Source organism: Sitophilus oryzae, unplaced genomic scaffold (assembly GCF_002938485.1).
Source record: "Sitophilus oryzae breed Bouriz unplaced genomic scaffold, Soryzae_2.0 scaffold_808_pilon_pilon, whole genome shotgun sequence".
Taxonomy (NCBI): Eukaryota; Metazoa; Arthropoda; class Insecta; order Coleoptera; family Curculionidae; genus Sitophilus; species Sitophilus oryzae.
In genome coordinates this window covers 2,899,625-2,918,381 of record NW_022147426.1, presented here as the reverse complement: position 1 = coordinate 2,918,381, position 18,757 = coordinate 2,899,625, and the positions used below count along the sequence as shown (strand labels likewise).

Here is an 18,757-nt window from a genome sequence, read left to right as displayed (position 1 = left end):
TTTTAAATAGTCTCGATCTAAATGTATACGGATATAAGAATACGGTAGCGTAGATTGACAACAGGGGGGGGGGGGGGGGGCTCGGTTCAATATTTTTCGAGCTCCCCTTTGTAGGTAGACGAATTTGACGCGAACTTTGCGGTTGACGGAGAAAACATATCTACGCTTGGCTTGAATTGGAGACGGACTAAAAGCCAAGTGCTAAAAAATTACTGAGACAGCAGAGAAGAGTTAAATAAGCTTTAAACTAGATTAGATAATAAAATATTAATATGTCTCGAAAATCCAAACGTTCTTATTATGGACTGTAACATAGCATTACATCAGAACATTTATATCCACTGCCTAGTTATTGCCTAGGGTTTTTTCGTTTGATTCATGGCATTATCATACAAGATGCCAAATGTAGAAAAGTATATATATATAGAGAGAGAGAGAGAGAGAGAATTTGGGAAGACTATTTTAAAGAAATTGGGCTTTCGAATAAGATAGTTATTTCTTGTTTCCGATAGTTCCTATCTAAGATAAGTTGTACACATCTTTCGATATCGTATCTTTCTGCCTGAAAGATGCCGATTGGTTTGGGGTTCTTAGTTTCAGACCCAAATATTCATATCCCTGTTCCTGGTTTGGTTTTGGTTTGGTTGGAAGCATCAGCATACCACGTTATGGTATGGTCTTTTAAATTTCGTTTCATCACTAGAGAAGGGGAAGAAGTAATTGAACAACCGTAGACAAAATAATGTTCACTAAGTAAACGACTAGTAGAACAAACTCTAAGTTAAAGATCTCATTCTTTCTTCACCTATTAAACTTTACCTTATAATTTAATCTATCTTACACATCGACAATCGACATTGCCCCCAGCCGTCAGTCATCGTTCTTGGAACAGGTTTCTTATAGAAAACCATATATTCATTCAATTTATTTATCAGTCTCTCACCATTCACTTTATTATTAGTCATTAGTGTGTGCTTGCGGCGCGAGTATGTATGTTCGTATCGACTGTAACGCGATTCAGCGTAATGCTTATGTACACAAACCAATTCTAAGCGCATATTATTTGTGACAAATTTACGCTGATTTCGAATGGGATTTATGAAAAAAATGTCGTGTGAAAACTTGGTGCGACTGATGTGTTAAAAAGTTGTTGTGATTGGTGGATTTTTATAAGGCAATAATTATTATAGTAGAAGTCATTAGCAATCATTAGTAAGGAAAAGGTGAATAACTAAATAAAGGTAAATAGAAGTCCGAAATAAAGTAATAGTATATTACATATAAATCTCGAGACAATAATAAAAACTTTCCTCTGAGGTTTGTATACTATTTTATTTACAACCACATCATTAATTGAAAAATAGGGACAGTATTTTATTTTGAAAAAAAAATATGCGTAAATTTGTCGTTTTTTCTGTTTTGACATTTCCATATCTATAGTTACCGGTACCAGTGGTTGTTATGGCGCAAACCTTCAACAGCAAAATAAACAACCAAGTGACAGTTTTTGAATTTCCCGTTCGCTTTTTCAAATTTATATAACATAGAAAGCCAGAATGTTGTCGGAAAGTTCTGATAATGAAGACTACTTTAATATTGGTACTCCACCAGAACTTACAGAAGCTGCAAAAAGAGCAGATGCCAGTTTCATCATCATCATCATCATGTAGCCGTCGTTGTCCACTGCTGAACGTAGGCCTCCTCCATATTTCTCCATGTCTCTCGATTTTGGGCCGTCATCATCCAATTTCCAGCAATCCGCTTTACATCATCGGTCCAGTTTAGTCCAATAGTTTCTGAAAAATAAAATTAATTTTTTTAAAAATGTCCGATTAAATGAATATCTCCGAAACTAAAATTTCAAAAAAATTCGTAATATATCTAGAAATTCATTTACCCACTAGTAGATATAAAAAGCATTTTTGGTAAACTCTGTCTCTAATAGTTTCTGAAAAATAAAATTAATTTTTTTAAAAATGTTCGATTAAATGATTATCTCCGAAACTAAAGTTACAAAAAAATTCGTAATATATCTAGAAATTCATATACCCACTAGTAGTTATAAAAAGCATTTTTGGTAAACTCTGTCTCTAATAGTTTCTGAAAAATAAAATTCATTTTTTTAAAAATGTCCGATTAAATGAATATCTCCGAAACTAAAGTTCCAAAAAAATTCGGGATATATCTAGAAATTCATTTACCCACTAGTAGTTATAAAAATCATTTTTGGTAAACTCTGTCTCTAATAGTTTCTGAAAAATAAAATTAATTTTTTTAAAAAGGTCCGATTAAATTTATATCTCCGAAACTAAAGTTCCAAAAAAATTCGTAATATATCTAGAAATTCATTTACCCACTAGTAGTTATAAAAAGCATTTTTGGTAAACTCTATCTCTAATAGTTTCTGAAAAATAAAATTAACTTTTTTAAAAATGTCCGATTAAATGAATATCTTCGAAATTAAAGTTCCAAGAAATGTCGTAATATATCTACAAATTCATTTACCCAGTAGTAGATATAAAAAGCATTTTTGGTAAACTCTGTCTTAAATAGTTTCTGAAAAATAAAATTAATTTTTTTAAAAAGGTCCGATTAAATTTATATCTCCGAAACTAAAGTTTAGTAGTTTTTTTGTCTCAATTTTGTTTTTTTGTCTGATAGTGTTATTAGGAATTTTGTCTCTTTTAGTTATTCCAAGCATGGCTCTCTCCATGGCTCTCTGGGCTACTCTTAAATTTTCTGCTGACTTTTTCGTTAATGTTAGAGTTTCCGCTCCATATGTAATTACCGGCAAGACGCATTGTTCATAAACTTTCCTCTTCAAGCATATGGGTATATCACTTTTAAAGGTCTCCCGCAGTTTGCGAAAAGCAGCCCAACCCAAACCTATTCTGCTCTGTATCTCGTGTGTTTGGTTGTTCTTTCCGATTTGTAATTCGTGCCCGAGATATTTGTATATATGTGTTTCTTTTATGTCGGCGTCACCTATTCTGATGTTCTGTGTCAGCACTAAGTTTGTCATTATTTGCGTTTTACTCGTATTTATCCGGAGACGGAGTTTTAATGAGGCCTGCACTAATTCTTCGAGCATCTGCTTTGAATCTTCGATGTTATCTGAGACAAGGACGATGTCATCTGCGAATCTGAGATGTGTCAACATTTCACCATCGTGTTGTTTTGGATGTCACGAGCTTGTCTCCCCCAGAATCCATGAGACTGACTGATATGTTATCAGTGTGAGATTTTGGACGTATCGTCCTACTCACCTGGGGTATTTATTTTAGTTTGTGACATTTCATATTTAGTGGAGGGTTTTGGCATTAAAACGCCGCGCTTGCCTTGCGTGTTGGCGAGTTTTGTGGGAAATGCATTTCCGCAATTTCTCTGATATGGTTGTGGGGTTATCCCGCCCCTTACTCGGTCGCCCGAGCCTCGTCTGTTATCTAGCAGGGGATACCTGGGTAGTTTTAATCTACCCCCTCGTGCAGGTGAGGTTGACTTTTGGATCGCTTGATGTTAAAGTTGTTGAGTCCGATCACTTATCCCCCGATGCCAGTTTACTTTAAGAGAAAGGTAGGGGGCGATATGAAATAACATTGAAAGTATACGAAAAATGGTGTGCCGAAAGAAATGCTAAGAATATTGCTTCGGAGACAGTCTTGATGGCAGGGCAAGGCAGAAAAAGCCATCTACTTTTTGGGCTACGTAGGTACAGCATGATACGGACAATGCTAGAATTAAGGGAAAAGACTGACATATGAAAATATCACAAACTCGTCGGCTTTTAAAAACGCCAGAATGTAGGTTTTAAGCCAAAGAAGTCTAGCATTTTTACCAGGCAAAACTTGGAGGATTTTCTAACGAAAGCACCTCAAGAATTCCTTCCTATTAAAGTAAGTTTTTTTAAGTGTCTTCTTTTTCTGGTTTAAATGTAATTTTAATGCATGTAATTAAAATCTTCAATTATTATTGTTAATATTCTTGTTTATATTTGTTGATGTTAGATAAGTAATTAATAAAGATATTACAAGAAATGTAGATAATTTGACACTTTCAAATTTTTTAAATGTCAGTAATGTCAGTATTACGTATGTGGTTATAAATAAAAGTTTGAAAACTGTCAAATAAATCATTAATTTATTTGGCTAATACTTAACACTTTCAAATAAATTAGTGTAGTTTTTTTACTACATATTTTATCTACACACTGTATGTGTTTCTTTGTTTTGTTTTATTTGTTTTATACCGCATGATCGAAAAAAACATGCGTCTAAGACTGTTGGGGGACGAAGAATCGATAATAATGTTGGCGAGGTCGGTTCCTAAACTAAATTTACTAAAAATTAACGTAAACTTGTAAACATTAACACTAATTATACAGGGGTTATCACTGGAATATTTTTCTAAAAAATACATGTGCGCCACTGACTTTCTTTTTTCTGTTAGCAAAATTGTATTATAGGCCTATTAAAAGTTGTCCTTTGATATTTTGAGCAATTTTATTCATTTGCTTTAATCCAAGTCTAATAAAAACCTTAAATTTTCTTTAATATCATTAACTGACTAACGTGTCAAGTAAGTACTATGTGATTTCTCATCAAAAAAATATAAAAAAAATCCTATAAACATGGGTGCGGAAATGCATGGTTTTAAGTTACAATTTTGGCACAAAATACTCCACAATAAGACACCAATTAGAGAATTTTACAATAAAACATTCAAAAAATTAGCTTTAAAATATTTCCAAGGAACTTCTTTCACTCATCTTTATTTTGTACACAATGGAAGTAATTTCTCTCGAATCTCTAATTTAATTAAAATGATATATTAACAGTAGACGTGTTTATGGCCATTTAAGCAACTGGCTCAATTTCTAAACCCTCCGCCATACAAAATAAAATAGGAGCTTAAATTAGGTGAAGAGAAAGTAATGATATGTAACGAAGATGAATTTAATTTTATAGTAAATTATGAGAATTTATTGCACTATTATTAAATAGTTGAATTTTTGGTGTATTTCATTCAAAGAAAGTAGTTTAGACATTTCAGACAACTTTTACTAATTTATAATTATATTATTAATAATAATAGTGAGAGGATATCGAAATTTTTGTGAAGGTTAATGTTGCAAAATAGTCTTGAAACTAAATTAATTAATATTATAATGCTTTCTTTGAGAAAATATGAGATATGAGAGAATTTGAACCTGTTTTGTTTTCATTGGTAGTGAAATTTATTTGTTCCTTTTAATTGGTTTTGTATTGTAGAATAAATTTAATAACTTTATGAGTTGAACTGGTGAGAAAAAGTCATGTGATTTATTTCACTTTCTACGATATAATGGTATTATTAATATATATATATATATATAAAATTGGTGATTGATAAAATTACCTATCAAATGATGTATATAAAAAGGTGATTATATTAGTTTACAGTAAAATATTTTTTTGTTTTGAAAATTTGTGAAAAATAAGAAAAAAGTAAAAGGTATTTTATCAAATAAAAATGACATTATTTGAAAAATACACACTTAATATAGATATACAATCAACAACAATGAAGGACGAAGAATAGTTATAAACAAAAGTACTAAAATGGCATTGTGGTATAATGAATATATTTTTTTGTTTTTGCGAATTGTTACACAATTTATGCATTATGAATTCTATACCTAGGAATTTGCTTTATTTAATTTAAATTGCAATAGGTAGGTAATAATAATTATTACTTTCTAGCATGGCTTTAATTATTGTTCTAGTTAGTCTCTTGTCGATATTTTAATTGTACTGTTTTTGTGGATATTTCAGAAATTATTCTTATGAATTATGTAACTACGGATAAAGGTACGGATAAAGATAAATTTATGCATATTTCCTATATAGGTGTACCGGGTGGTTTGAATTTATTTTAGCATTAAATTATACATTTTTTAAATAAAAACTATGTTAAGTTTCGGATGTAAAAAGTTAAAAACAAATATTCCACAACATATAAAACAGTTTCATTTTTAAACTAAAACAGTCACTTTGATTTTAAATTATTTATTCTTATTTTTACTATTATAAAAATGTTTTAAAAGAAATACAAAACTAGAATATACACGCCTTATTGTCTGTGGTTAAACAATTTGAATTGATTAAATAAGCAGAATTTTAGAAAGTTGGTTTGGTTGGTGAATTATGAATAAAAGGCCACATAGAAAAGCATGTTGGTTTTACGCACTGTTTAACTAAATGATAAGCTAATAGATTTTTGTTTCGTTAACCCCGATATGATTTCAAAAGGATTCATATGATCTGTGACTCATTTAAGTACTTTCATTCATGTAATAGAAACAGGATCAGAATTAAAATTATGAGTATAATAGAGTAAGATCCCAGAGCGATCAGACATAACTTATTTTCACAAGGATGAAATCTTAGGCTCTCAGTAGTACCAAAGGTAGTACTCTCATGGGCTTTGAATAGCGGCGTGTTTGTGGGGTTCACCCTGTGACACCTTGGCACATAGATACTAGCTGACAAAGGTAACTAAAAGAAATAAATGAACTTTACTTATTTTACATATCTGATTTTTACATATATGTAAAAATCAGACAGGTAAAAATAAGTAAAGTTCATTTATTTCTTTTAGTTACCTTTCTCACCTGGTATCTGCCAAGGTATCACAGGGCGAACCCCACAAACCCGCCGGTATTCAAAGCACATCAGAGCACTACTGAGAGCCTAAGGTTTCATCCTTGTGAAAATTAGTTATGTCTGATCGCTCTGGGATCATACCCTATGAGTAAAAGTGAAATATTACTGACAGGTCTAACCTGACTTGGTGACACAATTATTTCTTTAAAATAATAATGAATTTATTAGTGAAGCTATTTAATTGAATTTTGCTGACACATAATACACATTTTTTTTCTTATAAGGCCAATATTCTTAAACATCCGTCTTAAGAAACAATAATAATTGAAAAAATAAGATTTTATTGCCTATAAATAAGTATAACTTTGCGAGATTTAATGGTTTTAAATACCTTAATAATAAACTATCGACATTCTATCAAGATAAAACATTTTATTGGGTATTAAAGGTATTGTATTAGATTTTACCTCAAGTATGGTATGACTCAGTGAAAAAATAAATACCCCTATCTTTTTTCATTCACTTTATACGATCATTGAAATCTATTAAACCTAATTGAAAAAGCTTGTATACGATAACTTGGTTAGTTCACAAAACAAGGGTGCGGACACTAATTAGAAAATTGGGATCACATTATTCTTATTTGTGGTATTTTCTTTTTATTGATGTAGTACTAATCGGAAGTTAAGAGATTTTTTTTAATATCACTAACACATTTTACTGTATCAAAAACAATTTGGCAACACTTCTACAGGGCGGCGCCTCTCATACGACGGGGAGACTCCAAGGAGAACGACACTTTGTATTGTAATGAAATTTTGTGAGCATATGTAGGTTAATTTAGAACATTTTTTAAAAATATAGAGATATTAGTATTTTAATAAAGCACGCTTTTAGATGTTTCAAAAAACTTTTAATAAGAGTAACTTTAACTCTACATATATGTTTCGGCTTGTTAGGCCTTTTTCAAGAGTTTTTTAAGAACTAATCGTCTAACTACACTGTAACTATATATATATTTGCTATGGGGGTGGGTTCAGAGAGTTTACAATAGGGGTAATAAAAAATGTGTTTAGAAATCCTTGTTGGTCGTTAACATTATTTTCGTTTTTAACAGATTTTAGTATTTCTAACTGTTCAATGTAATTTAAACGTCTACCTTTTGTTTCTCTGTGTAGTAACTTAATTGAGTTTTCATTAATTTTGTGATTATTTACTATACAATGAGTTGCAAGACCAGAACTATGCTGGAGATTATTAATATACTTTACATGTTCTTTAATCCTTATATCTAAATTTCTACCTGTTTGGCCTATGTACACGGCATCACAGTATTGCAATCCACCCTATATACACCCGACTTATTTTTGACATTAGTTTTGTCTTTATTATTTAATAAAATTTGACCTAAATTTCTTTTATTTACGTTAATAGTTTTACATCCTATTTTATTGAGATTATTTGATATTTTGTTAGTTAAATTAGGAATGTAGTTTAAAGGTTGATAATTGTTATTGTCTTTAGAATTAGCGGATTAAAAATTTTTCATTAATATTTTGTTTTGTTTTTTCTTTAGCATATTATCAATAAGGGAACACTTATATCCATTGTTGATGGCGATCTGTTTAATAATATTTAACTCTTTTTTAAAATTCTCTGGGCTCAGTGGAAACATTACTAATCTATGAATTAAACTATGAAAGGGTGACATTTTGATTTGCCAGGATTGGTGTGATTGACTATGTATTACAGTGTCTGTGGTAGTGGGTTTTCTGTAAATATCAAATTGTAATCTATTAGACTGTTTTATAATTGTAACATCAAGAAAATTGATGGACCATCAATTTTCTCAAGGTAGACGCTTAAATTACATTGATCAGTTAGAAATACTAAAATCCGTTAAAAACGAAAATAATGTTAACGACCAACAAGGATTTCTAAACACATTTTTTATTACCCCTACTGTAAACTCTCTGAACCCACCTCCATAGCAAATATATATATAGTTACAGTGTAGTTAGACGATTAGTTCTTAAAAAACTCTTGAAAAAGGCCTAACAAGCCGAAACATATATGTAGAGTTAAAGTTACTCTTATTAAAAGTTTTTTGAAACATCTAAAAGCGTGCTTTATTAAAATACTAATATTTCAACGATGTTTCACAAGGAACCAACCACAGCTTCAGTACAATTTATTAAATATAGAGAGTTCTTCAGGGTATCCCCCAAAAAAGTTACACATCAAAATTATGTTTTTTGTAATGGAACACCCTGTATATTAATTGATTTTCGGATTCTAGGAGAAAAATAAAGGTGAATTTTATTAAAGAAGTATATGACTAAAATGTAAAGTTTTTTACATATTTCACATTTTCTAAAAATGAACAGCAATTTTTAAATTTCAATAAAAGCTACCTAAATTCGAATTTGCCCGGTATAGCCCAATATGTAGTTAAAATAACGATTATACTTTAAATCAAATTAAAATTTGACCCAAAAAGTTATACAGGGCAAGACAAAATTAATATTGAAACATTGGTAACCTTAAAAGCAAATTACTCTTTTATTTTAAATGAAACACCCGGTATATTATTATGGTATTCGACGGGGAATTCATGTCTCTTCAAAATACTATTAGGGTTGCCTACCCTCAAACAAAGATTTTCCTAGATATTTTCATTTACATGATTTGATCTGAGTAGATCTTTATAATTTGATAAAATCTAGGTGGCTGTGATATGTCTGACGTTACTTCAACATAGCTGTCTAATTAGTCCAGCTTTAACAACTAGTTATCATTTTGTGTCAGTTAAAACAAAAAAAATTCTCAGAAATTTGCAAACTTATCCTACATCAGAGTTGATATGATTCTATTAGTTGCTGGTAAATGCTCCTGATTTTATCTAGTCCAGATTTTTTATGGGGATATGTTAAAGACAGTTTTTACAAAACTTGATCAACTATTGTCGATAACATGAGAGAAATGATTGTGACACATATATGCCTTTTAATATGAAAAGAGAACAATTTTAAGCAGTGAACAGGAAAGGAAATATACATATTGTGTCCATTTGATTTCATCTAGTTAATTTTTGTGTCATAATTATAAGCTTAATCTAGTTTTAATTCTGTGTAATACATAAGTACAATAATATCAACATTCAACCAACTAGATGAAATATTTAGTAATCTTTTTAAACAGATTTTTCAGTAAATAACCTTATATATAGCTAAGAAAGTCAACTGCTAATATTTCATTTGTAGTATTTCCATTTACGCAAATCGCTTTTGTTCTTCGACGAAAAACCACGTTTTAAACGAATAATCTATAAAATTACAGTAAAACAAACCGAAGAAAAAATTAACCACAGCCACAGTCTAGCCATGAGAACGAAAGTAAAAATTCAATCGCAGGAAACGCATCTCATATTTTCTCGACAGCGGTTTCAAAGCCACAGCTTTAGACTAGCAAGAACGTGGAAAAGATGGTTTTTATGATTACTTACCTGTCTAACTAATTAAATTGGAAAAATAGTCATATTGCAGGCCAAAAAAATACAGTGCACATATCTCTACTCATTGTACATTGTTCGAAAGTACCCAGATATAATAATATCTGGATCTGGTTAATTTTTTCATTTTCAGTGCACTCATGGTAGTAATTTGTGAATTATTTTATCTTTATTTTGTTATGATTAGGATCTGTCCTTTGAATAAGAAGACTAAGGAAGGAGCATATCAAAAATCTTAGGTACACCACGATGGGCCTCAAATATGGCCGACTTAAATTCCGGTTTATCAGTGTCGTTCTAATTTTATTTAAAAAATGTAAAACTATGATGTAGGGTAGACGTGGGGTAGACTCAATAATTTGTTGTTTTATTTTACGTTGTGAATAAATGTTGGTAGTTATTAAAATTGTTATAAAATATATAATTCTAATAAAAAATAGATAAGTTATAATAAGTATTTATTACCACAAACATCGATACGCTACTGAAGCAGGTAAGTCAAATTAACGTATCTAAATTCTTTGACATCTAATCTTTGACAAGTAATAAATAAAAGCTAAAATGCAAGAAAATATATAATTTAGTTAATTTAAGTGAATTTCATAAATGATCGGTTTTACTACACGTATGTATATTATATAGTCACTTACTAGCGAAAAAGTTGTTCCATTATTTCACTCAATTTTTGCCGAGATCTACCGCACGCCACACAACCAACTATTTTAGAGTCTTTTCGATAAATCGCGATAGTGTGCACTGTTAATTTAAGTTCTGCCACAATTTCCATCTAGATTTACTACCTTTATACAACTATCAGTAGTAGAATAAATAATAAATAACATAAAATAAGCTCCGTAAAGACTGACAAAGCCACAAAATTTCAAATCAAATTCAAATGTGTCAAATGAATCGTCAAACAGAACTGTCAAGGATCCCCACCCTAGAGAGCTTTTATGGTGGCTTTTCCGCCCACCATGCATGAATACATGGATAGCATTATGCTCCTTCCTTAGTCTTCTTATTCAAAGGATCTGTCCAAAGATCCATTACAGTGACCGTTGTGCTTGTAATTTTAAAGCCTCAAGCAGAAGCTCAAAATTATTGGAATAAATTAGTGGTTTAAATTATACTTTATACTTAAAACTTTACGATCATTCACAATGTCTAAAAAATACAATCAAAGAATATACCTAGCTAGAAAAAGAATGGACTCTGCCATATTGAAAAATGGTCCTACAGAAGTGGTGCCATCTATTGAGTAGAGCTGGTTTTAAATGGATCGAAGCGCGGGCTTTTTAAATGAGCGTATTTATTGAATTTTACTCTAAAATATATAATTAAATTTGATTATTAAATCTTATTTTTTACACAAATTCAACAATACTAATAACAAGTATCGTTGTCATGTGTAAAAAATTAGATTAACAGTATAATTTATACAATTATTAAATAAAATTAAAGCCAAACATGTGTAAATATTATTTATTATTTAAAGTTTTATTTATAAGACAAATATTTAAACATCGTTTATTATAATAAAACAAGACCAACGTAATACGCCCAAAGTTTTGTAAATGGAGTAAATATAAATAAGTACTTAAATGATGGAAAAAATAAAAGACTTACATTATATTTTTAGGGCCTCAAACAAAAGGAATTGTCTAATTAAAACACGTACCTATAACAAATTATAGTTTGAAAAACGCTTTGATAATCATTTGATATAGTTTGTGAAACGAATAACTTTGAATTTGACAGTTCCCGCGGCCTTTTCTAGTGTTAATTTTATTAGGTTAGCAACTTGCGGCCATGTTGACGCAATGCCGTCTCTAATAGAACAGCCTCGGAGCGAGATTTATGACGTCATGCTATTAATCCCATTTAGATACTAGGAATTAATAAATATGTTGAAAAAAATAGTGTCGAATATAATCCAAAAAATTACATATAAAATATTCACAACCTAACCTAACACCACATAATGTTTAGTGCAATTAATACAATTAATAAACTAATATAAACTTGTCAAAAGATGACCACATATTTTTTAAAATTATTATTCTTAACGATAAAACTATCTACATTGACTATAGCTGAAATCGTACTCCATAGTCAATGTATAGATAGTTTTAGTGTTAAGAATAATTTTAAAAATATGTGGTCATCTTTTGACAAGTTTATATTAGTTTATTAATTGCAGTAAACATTATATGGTGTGTGGTGTGAATATTTTTAATATGTAAATTTTTGGATTATATTCGACACCATTTTTTTCATATGACACAACACTGATGAAAGCTATAATGTTAGCCGAAACGTTTTTAAACCAAATAAAAATAGTGAAAATCCAAATGAAAACTTAATCAGCGTTTTTCCCGAACCTAAATCCCAAGAATATCAAAAATTTTAGAATAATTTTACATATAAAATGACAGCGATCTTTATTTCATAGCCATTGCTGACCCTTTTTTTTCTATGATATTGTATTATTGATACTTGCAAAATATACATATAAATTTTGCGAATGCAAATAATAATACATCACTATTAGTAGATATTGAATGTTTTTTTTTGTTAAATTAGATCGATTTTCAAACCCCAAAACTTAAAATATATTTTAAATTTTACCCATTATCTTATGTACCTATTCATTATTTGTAAATTGTAAAACATTTTCTGCCTTTGTATGTTCATAGTTTATTTGCCAAAGTATTTATTATTATAAATAGGTATATATATTGTATTTATTAACTGTATATTATGTATATTTCATGTAAAATATATCATTTTTAAAATACAAACCAAAAATACGAGGAATAATTATGTTTTCCATGTATTCTATAACATATTTATTAATTAATCCGTAGTATCTAACTAGCGTGACGTCATAAATCTCTCTCCGAGGCTGTTCTATTAGAGACGGCATTGGTCTGATGTTTAAAAATGTCAAAAGCTGATGACATTTTACTTTTGACAATTATATCATTTCGTGTTGATTTTTGCAAGAAGAGGAAGAACTGCCACTTGTTTTATTATTTTCCTTTTCTATTTCACGAAAGTAAAAAAGAGTTACCTATCTGATTCGTTCAGGCACTCAATTTAAAGAATATCAGTAATTTTTTTGACAGAGGGATTTTATATTTGCCATGTTGGTAAAAAATAACGGTCAAAATTCAAAGTTATTCATTTTATAGACTATAATATTATGATTGGCGCTATGACAACGACAATATTTATTGAGAATTTGACAATAGTATGACAAAGGCCGTTGGAAACTATGGAAACTACAAAAAAATTCTGATTTAACGCCCTCTGGCAATAACTAGTAGCAACTTCTTAACCTAAAAATAGTATTTTTAATATATTTTTTAATTAATATCCGACATATAAGAACACTTTGTATGCTTTTAATTCAGTTGATTTATCGTTTATAATATGTTCGACCTAATTAAAAGCACACAAAGTGTTCTTACATGTATGTCTAAATATATTTTAAATTAACTAAAACAACCCCCCTTCCCCGCACCCCCTCTCTTCCATTAATATTTCTTCCTCCGTCTACCAGAGGCGCCCTTGTATAATAAAATTGAAATGTATTATAAGTTGCCTATCTATTTAATAGTATAAGTCTTTTATCTATGGTTTTGAGTCAATCTTTTTTAATTCTCTTTCGTGTCGATTGCTGATTGAATTGGAGCCAGAAATGGCTCGAAATAAGTAAATTATCAATATATATTCAGGCTGAGGCGACAAACGCCATATCCAAACTACTTCCATTTAAATCCAGAATAACTTATGAAAAGGAATACAAAAATTTTCAAAAATGGAAGCAATTAAAAAACGTGCTAGAAGAAACAAAGTTTTTAACCTATCCTCGCTGTTAAAGTATCATTTAATCTACTCTTGCGGTTAAAGTACTATTTTATCTACTTTTTTGATAGATATAAGGCAATTTTAACAAATTGTCATGGAAAAAAGAAACTTGATTAATAAAACAGCCACAGCCTGATTGTGATACGCTAAAATTCAAAGAATGTATCGAATTGTTAGCGCTCTCTGAATATTTACATTTTTGATAAATATTGCATAGATATGGGGTCAACAGAAATAACAGTTCTCGAATGGATCTGTTATGTGACCGGCACTGATAAAATACCGCTCTAGGTATTAAAATCAGGGACCGTACTAACGGCAAATTGACGATAAATCTCGTCAAAAAGAAGCACAAGTTTGCATACAAATTATTTTTTCAAAGATAAATATTTTATGGCTTGTTTAGAGTAGATAGGAGTAGATACGGTAACAAGATGTTTATGTCATTAAACATCTTGACAATTTCAAGCTAATTTAAAAAAAGTAATGATATAATAAGTGACGTTTAGGAATTTTGATGAATAATTATCAAATATTAATTATACAGGACCATACCTGTATGAAACTACTGAGTGAAAAAATATACATTTTCGTCATTTTTTACGTAAAAAACGTCTCTACAGTTCATACCAAATAAACTTTTAGTCACGTGATTAAGCTTGACCGGCACAGCGTTGCCCAATTTTATATATTTTCTTTTAATCAAAATATTTTAGAAAACAAAAATAAATTAATTATAAATATGTAAACAGTTATTATTTACATCAACAAAACTCACCTTTTTAACAGCACTTAAGGGACATAAAGGGCCATTACTACCGCTTTCCCGTTCAAAATATTCTAATAAAGTTGCGAATCCGTGCTGGCCATCATCCATTTGAAAGAACCGTAATCAGGGCAGTGATCCGATTCAATTCTTACGACTCTTTTTTACGACTCGTCCGTTCAAATTGTATGAATCCGTGCTGGCCATGATCTATTCGAACGAACCGTAATCTGGGCAGTAATCCGATTCAATTCTTACGACTCTTTTTTACGACTCGTCCCTTTAAATTTTATGGATCCGGGCTGGCCATGATCTATTTGAACGAACCGTAATCATGGCAGTGATCCGATTCAATTCCTACGACTCTTTTTTACGACACGTCCGTTCAAATTATATGAATCCGTGATGGCCATGATCTATTTGAACGAACCGTAATCTGGGCAGTAATCCGATTCAATTCTTACGACTCTTTTTTACGACTCGTCCGTTGAAATTGTATGAAGCCGTGCTGACCATGATCCATTTGAACGAACCGTAATCATGGCAGTGATCCGATTCAATTCCTACGACTCTTTTTTACGACACGTCCGTTCAAATTATATGAATCCGTGATGGCCATGATCTATTTGAACGAACCGTAATCTGGGCAGTAATCCGATTCAATTCTTACGACTCTTTTTTACGACTCGTCCGTTGAAATTGTATGAAGCCGTGCTGACCATGATCCATTTGAACGAACCGTAATCTGGACAGTGATCCGATTCAATTCTTACGACTCGTCCGTTTAAATTTTATCGATCCGGGCTGGCCATGATCTATTTGAACGAACCGTAATCTGGACAGTAATCCGATTCAATTCTTACGACTCTTTTTTACGACTCGTGCGTTCAAATTGTATGAATCCGTGCTGACCATGATCCTTTTGAACGAACCGTAATCTGGACAGTAATCCGATTCAATTCTTACGACTCTTTTTTACGACTCGTCCGTTCAAATTGTATGAATCCGTGCTGACCGTGATCCATTTGAACGAACCGTAATCTGGGCAGTGATCCTATTCAATTCTTACGACTCGTTCGTTCAAAATTATGACAAAGCAGTTTTTGTTGAAATTTTGGCACAAAAACATTTCAAATTTCTGATTTGTCTAATAGCTATTTAGTTAACATGTTTAATTTATCTCAATGATGACAAGTATTTATAATTTCGATTTCAAATTTCTCGAGGACCATTACCCGTAGCGATTTTTACCAAGAGACGTTTTTTGCGTAAAAAATGACGGAAATGTATATTTTTTACTCATTAGTTTTATACAGGTACGGACGAAAAGTTATTACTCTTCAAACCAGCTAAAAAATCAGTAGGTGGCGTCCTCTACAAGTAAGAGTCACATTGACATCAAATTCAAATTTCTCATGTCAAAAAACTCCCAGACCCCAATTTTCATCCAAATATCCACGATGGTTCAGAAATTATTTGTATAAAATCGAAATAAATATGAAACCCCAGTATCTCCGAAATGAGGCATTTTAGGATATACATTTATACGACTTTTTCACTTATTTCAATCTGCACAAGTTACCTGAATACAATTCGTTCCACCCTGTATAATTCTGTTATTTTTAGACCGCAATACCCCAATGGCTTTCATTTTCAATTACTCCAGTTTATGCATTTTATATTCAAGTATTTTCTACAGATTTGTGATTGCCAATAGCAAACTGAACGTCAATTATTTTACTTAGTTTATCAGTAGCTCTGAGCTATCTGTGCGCTAAATAGGAACCAGTTCTTTTTGTTTTCTTTTCAACGTAAAACTTTCTTCTTAATATTGCAAATTGTGATTTTTTCTCTTTGACAAGGCCTATAACCCACTTTGCATAGGACAAACACATTGTCGCGCGTCAGCTTTGACTTTGTTAAGTTATTGTTAAATATTTGTTCTAACGGTATATGATCAGAGTGGTAAAACAACTTAAATTTAAGTTGTATCATATTATTTATACTAGCGTGTACCAGCGACTTCGTTCGCGTCGAATTAATCATTTGTAATGGTGATGATAAAGCAAAGCAAGAATTTCCATTTACATACAAACTGGATAAAATTTTCTCACATTTATGTCAGCATGAGAAAAAACAATATGGCGATATTATTATATAACTTGGTAATATTTGAAGGGTAGTTTCATCTCGTTGGAGTTTGACTTTCGGAAAATTCGTTTGCCAAAAATAAGCTTTTTACGTCAAGCAGTTTAAGCAGAATCGTGGTTAAGAAATTACCCAACAATTTGGAACACCCTGTATGATTTTTTTAAAAAATTTGAAAATATGTTAAAAACAAAATAAATTACCCAAGCAGCATTTGGACGTCGGGACAACGTTGTGTCACGCGACCAAACGTCGGGGTACAACGTCGGCCCAACCTCGTGCCAACCCTAGTCTGCACTAGTTTGGAGAATAATTTTTGGGCCGAAACGATTGGCCAGAAGCCTAATTTAGTACAAACTGCAACGTTGTTTAAAATCCTAATTCACAAAAATACAAAACTAATATGGCCTCTAAGTCGCGTTTTATCCTAAATTGGGATAATTATACTAAAAATATTATTTTTATGATTTAGTTAGAGACATATGTCAGATGGCAGTGAAGGAAAACAAAACAAAAGTATTTAAGTGTGGAGGATGTTTGAAGATCATAATTATTGAAACACTTTAACCGACTCTGTAACTCGTTACCCAAGGCAAAAAAGTTAAACGCAAACAACTCTATTGATAAATGTATTGTTTCTACTTTGAAAAATACTAATGGGCCTTAAAATTATAGAAGTTTTAAAAATTTTCTTGAATTTTTTTTAGTAAAATGAGAATAATTTATTCGCAGTCGAAAAAATTGTTTGCGCGTTTTTTTTAGGGTGAAATATTTCAAGTTAATGTATTCAAAAAGCAGGAATTGCTATTTTAGGAACGAAACATTTTCTTATTTAACAACATGGCGGCTTTCACTTTGTTGTTTTGGAGATTAAGATGGAGTAGTTCGAGTAGTCGCATACTGGACTAATAAAGTCGCAGTTCGGCCTTAACAGGTAGTATACTAGTCGCAAGATTGCCTAGTTCAGTCATCCTAGAATCTAGCTTGTGCCGCCCTCTATAATCTAAATAAACGAGGGAGTGGATAAACATCGGTAATATATGTCGATGTATATTTAAATTTAGTTTTATATGTACCTTTCTTTTGTCCCATTTTAATTAAGTTTTTTTTATAAAAACAAAAACAGCACTGAACTGTCTGACTGAACAGAACAATGAAGTGAAAATTTAAGATTTAAGGTTATGGTTCAATACGACGTCCTACCAACATAAGAATAAGGAAATCTAAACAACGTTGGAATTAGTAAAACAGACGACGTTTGCATAACGTTGGAATAGGTCCTGAAACTGACGTCGGAAAACTCTATATTGTCCAACGTTGTAACTACGTTGTCCGACTCACCTAAAGATCACTTAAGCAAAAAAGGTTACAAAACAACGTTTATTCGACGTCGCAGAAGCTTCTTACTTTGCTGTAGAACTAGTCCAACGTCGGCACAACGTTATAAAAACGTTTAAATTTATTTTAATATCCAAGGTAGGGAGCTAACTATTTTTTGTAATTAATCCAACGTTGTGTTTAGTAAACATGTGATCGCAAGTCGTGAAAATGCTACTTGGGTATGCTTGTCCAAGCGTTTTCCCGAAAGACTAACCGTTTTTTAAATAACAAATTTTGTAATGTTTGAGGCGCGTTTTCACCCTCTTGGAATTTGAGATTCGAGAAACCCCTTCTTATCGAACCTCTACACCCCACAGTCAATCTGTTTGTCAAAAATCAGCTTTAAACGTCAAGCAGTTTAACCAGAATCGTGATTACTCAATGGTCATATTTTATGAAGCACCCTGTATAAATTTTTAAAAAATCTTAAAATATGTA

General features: G+C 31.1%; 1 protein-coding gene across 4 annotated transcripts in view; it reads left to right on the top strand.

Annotated features, from left to right (window-relative positions):
- Window positions 1-18,757, top strand: part of LOC115888854 — a 114,510-nt gene that overhangs the window by 54,556 nt on the left and 41,197 nt on the right. The window contains exon 1 of one of the 4 annotated variants that reach the window (XM_030908714.1): window positions 956-1,241. The exons of 2 other annotated variants lie outside the window; for them this stretch is intronic. The gene's annotated coding sequence lies outside the window, so the exon portion shown is untranslated. Of the gene's footprint in view, window positions 1-955; window positions 1,242-18,757 lie in introns of those variants that run through there. One more of the 4 variants, XM_030908717.1, reaches the window with a different exon arrangement.